The sequence below is a fragment of the Babylonia areolata genome, chromosome 21, assembly GCF_041734735.1.
Source record: "Babylonia areolata isolate BAREFJ2019XMU chromosome 21, ASM4173473v1, whole genome shotgun sequence".
NCBI lineage: Eukaryota > Metazoa > Mollusca > Gastropoda > Neogastropoda > Buccinidae > Babylonia > Babylonia areolata.
The window spans coordinates 34,215,159-34,220,879 of NC_134896.1; positions in this window are offsets into that span (position 1 = coordinate 34,215,159).

Here is a 5,721-nt window from a genome sequence, read left to right on the forward strand (position 1 = left end):
CAACAACCGAAAAACATCACATAAAAGGTAGGTTATAATGTGCACGCCATTCCTGACCCCATACCATTCTCTGCCATACACCTCGCACATCACGTGAGTGCAAATGCAGTTAATGATAACGTACGCACTATCCTGTTCATGCGCACACGTGCCCTGGACATAAACCCTACCATGAAAACGCCTGAAACAGGTACGGAATTCTGCTGAAAATTGAATTGATTCAATCCAAGCATGATCACACACACACACACACATAATACAGGATACAGAATACTTTATCATCTCAAATAAGTGAAAATCCACTTGTTGTGTGTGCTACTTTCACAATGTACGAGAACCAAAGAAAAACGAACTGGACATTGATATATACACCACAGCTCGCCCTTTGTAAGAAGCGCCACATTCATGCCCCATTTTGTGTACTCTCAGGGTTGAAATCGAGTGGCACCATCGAGTATCATTCAGAGAAGAAAAGAAGAAGAAAAAGAAGAAATAGCTGTTCAATATTCTTCCTTACAGATTTTTTGTGAACTGTGGACTTAAGTGAGGCATACTACTCTGCAGTTGTCGATAGTGGACGCAGCTTCGGACTCCTGCATGTATGTGGTCCACTTTGCTGTTGGAAAAACACAAAAATATGCCTCTTGTCAGCTTGCTTATTGTCACAGCTTGTCATAAAGGATGCAACGTATGGTGTAACCCCAGTTCGCCTATTCACGCTTCGCCCATTCCCAACTAGTCGCCTATCACTTCAATGGTCATCCCGACAGGCTTTGCCTATAGATTACCAGCTCACCCGTGTAGGCTACTCCATGACAAAGAGACGTCAGTTGTTCTTAAAAAACAAAGTAAGAAGAAAGAAAGTTTTTTTAAAATTCACACACACACACACACACACACACACACACACACACGACGATTCGCCTTGCACGCACTTGCACATACATTGCTCTGGTCGTTGTTGTTATTTTTAATTGTTTTTTTTATATTGTTTTTTTACTCATTCTGTTTTATGTGTTAGTTTCATAACATCACAGTTCAAAACAAAATTCGGAGTCTATTGTATTAAGGGTTTTGACAGTATGTTCGAAAATTATAGGCGAGCAGAAACAACAACAACAATCACAATCTGGCGTGCTTTATCATTGCCCGACCATTTTCTTTTATCACAGTCTGATCTGCAGCAGCCCTTTAGTCGACACTTCTACGAGTGTCATTCAATAAATAAGGTGAATTTTTCGGTATGAGGACTTCTAATACAGAGAGAAGCTTACTTTTTTTCTTTTTCTTTTTTTTCAACGTAGTCTCCCAGCACTGTCACACTTTTCCCATCTGTGCACAAGCTTCCGTATTCCTTCAGCGTAAAAATCTTTGGACTGATGTCTCAGCCAGTCGCTCACAACACTTTTGACTTCATCGTCACTTTCAAACTTCGTGCCTCTCGTGAACGCTTTCAAGGGACCAAACAGGTGAAAGTCTGAAGGGGCAAGGTCTGGGCTGTAAGGGGGATGAGGGAGCAGTTCCCAGCCCAGCTCGTTGATGGTCTGCACCGTTCGGGTTGCTGTGTGAGGCCTTGCATCTTTAGCACCCACCGGCAGCTGACCTTCGAGTAGCCAAGGTCATCATGGACAATTTTGTGTGCTGTCCCAACAGATAAGCTCAAAGTCCTTGCAATGTCATCCACTGTCACCCTTCTGTCAGACTGAATGAGGTCATTGACTGATTCGATCACCTCAGGAGACCTCACTTCTGTAGGCCTTCCAGGCCTGTCTTCATTCTCAACACTGCTCCGTCCTTCTTTAAACAATTTAGCCCACTTGTAGACATTTTTTTCGGCTGAAACATGTGGGACCATACACAGTTGACATTCTCCTATGAATTTCAACTGGTTTGCACCCTTCAGCAACCAAAAACTTGATAACTGACCACTGTTCAATCCTGGAGCATGCTTCTTGGTCGGCCATCTTTGTTAATCACCAAAACTCTCAAAGTTTTTTTTAATCTGCAAAACAAATTAAATCCATGTGAAAAAGAAGTTAAAAAAAAAAAAAAAAAAAAAAGAAAAGAAAAAAAAGTAAGCTTTTATCTGTATTAGAAGTCCTTATACCGAAAAATTCACCTTATTTATTGAATGACCCTCGTATTACGCTTCCCGTTGCCGGGGACAATGCTGACTACGTTGCACAATGGACTGGAAAACCACTTGTAGAAACTCATGCTTTGATACACAACCAACAGACCTGTAGGGATGTGGTGAACTGCTCTTCTATTCTATGCGGCACCCCAATGACTCTTCACGGAACTAAGCGAGGAGTGGGGAAGAGAAGAAGAAGACCAGTTGCCTTATCTGCTAGATGACCTACATGTTGCCGTGAAAAAGGATGGTCTGAAACTCTCAAATATTTTCATTGAGACTAACACTGAGACTTAAAATTTCCATTTATAGCCACCGGTTAGATGATGGTTAGACGTGTTACTGGTTTTCGACTTTACTGTGATGAAAGTTTTAAAATTTTATTTTATTTTATTTTTCTACAGATGATTTACTGAATTAAAGGATAGAAAAGATGCACGCACCAGCCCAAGTACATATAGATGGCCAGTCACAAAAAAAGGGTTTTTCTATTGTTTTATTAACAATAGTTAAGTAAAGAAGGAGAGGAGAAGAAATAAGAAGAGATAAAGAGAAGACAATGCAGTGATATGGCGATGATGCTGGCCGTTGCAGCAACACACACTCTGTGTACGACACAGCAAGAGAGAGAGAGAGAGAGCGGGCTCTAGCCAGTGACTGGCCAGGTGGAAAAGCGACCAGTGATCACTCACTCCATCTATTTATGCAAGTCATGCGAACTGCAATGACGCTCGCGTGTGCTGCGAAGCAAATCGGCTCTAATCGGCTAAATTTGATTATAATTGTGTTTGTTACAAGGTGTTCAGTGATAGATTTCTAAATGATTCCTGAACCGATTTACGTCGGATAGGTCGCAAACGAAAGAGCTCAACGCCTACTTTCTAATGAGTATAAAATGAAGTGTTGATTATTTAAGATGAATTTATGACCTTAATTTAAGTCACCTAAAAAGGGTCAGTTTTAGCGAGCTTGTCACTGAAAATTACAAACTGCGCTAAATCAGTTTAACGTAGGCAAACACAAATGGAATAGATTTAAAGTTGGAATTGCGACGATTCTGTCAGTATATAATACTTGTAGTTTACTGATCCAACAGAAGAGATATTTAATTAAATACGGTGTGTCAGAAACACAGATTTCACCTCAGCCAAAGCCGTCAAGCAACGCCAGGTGTGGAGTGATTGTCTTTAAGTGTCGACAACGAAAATCGGCTTTGTATCTTATAAATACCTGATCTATCCTCATCCAAACACTATAATGGAGTGGTTTTAGCTTCCAACAGCAGTCACATACAGAATTGTAACCGTAGTATTATGTGTGACGAGAAAGACAAACTGACGTCATCTTAGAGACAGTTGAAATCTTTACACTGACGAAGATTAAACTAAAATCAAGTATGCTTCTGACTGATTAAAGTGTGTGTGTAAACACAACAAATATGATATTGCAGTGAACGATACAGAAACTTGATTTAATAAATGGTTGGAGCTTTGTCTAAAAGGGGATTTGCATTCAGTTTTTGGAATGGCGTCACGCATTCTGCGCGGGTTGTTGCAGGCTGGCAGGTTAATTGCGAAAAAGGCGTCTGCAAGACAGCTCGTGTGCAAAACCAATTTTTTAAGTCAGCTGAGCACTTGACTACACATATATACAGATGTCATTTTATTGGACTGGTCAAGGCATGAGAGTGATATGAAAGTGGGGGATGTGGGTGAAAGTGGGGAAGTGGGTCGATGGAGGGTTGGGAGAAGGGAAGACAGCATGTTAAAAGTGTTCCTATGAGGAATGCACATGTCATTGTGAATTCTTGTGATAAGAAAATAGTTCACCACCAAAGGTGACACGCTTCTCCCATCACTTTATGCAGCTGTGAAGAATTCGCGTGTAGAAGTCTGCATGTTGCGCCAGAAGCCACAACTTGATCTCGGAAATAAGCGTTTCATCATCGGGGAAGTGCTTGCCCTTCAAAAATGACCTCATGGTTGGAAAGAGGTGGAAGTCAGATGGAGCGAGGTCGGGAGAGTAAAGGGGTGAGGAAGGGTTTATAGCCGCAGGACCGTGCTTCCGTCTTGGCGAGTCATGCGAGTTGTGAGCCTGGGCGATGTCTTACAGGAGGAGAACATCTTTGGTCATCATGCCACACCTCACGGTTTTGATGGCCTCCCGCAATTTCTGCTGCAATGAAGCGCAGTATGTCCCGGTAATTGTGGTACCCTTTGCCAGAAAGTCCATTATCACAACTTCGTGATGGTCCCAAATAACCGTGAGCATGACCTTGCCCGCCGTGGGTTGGACACGTGCATTTTCGGAGGTGGTGAGTCAAAATGCTTCCTTTGCGTCGACTTGGCTTTAGTTTGTGGATCATAGTGATGGAAAAAGTCTTCCTGGGTTTCTTGGCACATGGCCAAAAGAGCCTGGGAGCACGTGACTCGTTCCTGCTTCTGGAAAGGTGTGAGCAACCGGGGAATCCATCGTGCAGACAACTACTGCATGGGTGATTTTTTTTTTCCACAGACCCCTCACTGTTCTTGTCATGTTGCGCTAGTTGGCGAACGGTTATGCAGTGATCCTCCAAAATGACGGCCTCCACTTGCTGGACGGTGTATTTGTATTTTTTTTTTTTTTATCACAACAGATTTCTCTGTGTGAAATTCGGGCTGCTCTCCCCAGGGAGAGCACGTCGCTACACTCCAGCGCCACCCATTTTTTTGTTTTTTTTTTGTATTTTTTCCTGCGTGCAGTTTTATTTGTTTTTCCTATCGAAGTGGATTTTTCTACAGAATTTTGCCAGGAACAATCCTTTTGTTGCCGTGGGTTCTTTTACGTGCGCTAAGTGCATTCTGCACACGGGACCTCGGTTTATCGTCTCATCCGAATGACTAGCGTCCAGACCACCACTCAAGGTCTAGTGGAGGGGGAGAAAATATCGGCGGCTGAGCCGTGATTCGAACCTGCGCGCTCAGATTCTCTCGTTTCCTAGGCGGACGCGTTTCCTCTAGGCCATCACTCCACATTGTGTCTTCATCGATGGCGGACTGTGGTCGCTCGAGAATTGGGAGCCGTTTCCAACGATGTCCGACCATACTTTTTTGACGAAGCCAGTGCTTGACTATGTCATACGATGGGCATCTTCCCCATAAGTCTTTTTTTCATTGCATGGAATGTCTTCCTTGGTGTGCGGCCTCTCAGGTGCAGAAACTTGATGACTGCAGAATTTAAGCACGTAAAAGGACACATAAAAAGAAAAGGGCTGTATCTTGGGAAAAAAAAAATCTGTAGAATATCCAGCTTTGATAGCAAACAAAGATGCTTGCAGACAGAGAGAAAAAAAGAAGAAGAAAATAACACTATAAATGGCGCTGCACTGCAGTAACGCGCTTTCCAAGGGGAAAAATATGTAGTGGCAAAAAACCAAAACAGCAACAACAAAACACACACACACACACACACACACACACACACACCCAAAAAAGCAACAAAACACCACACCACAGCACGCCAGAGCTCAACACAACACAAAACAATATGACAAAAATTAACAAAACACCGCATACAATAACCAAACCATAACACTACAATACAATACA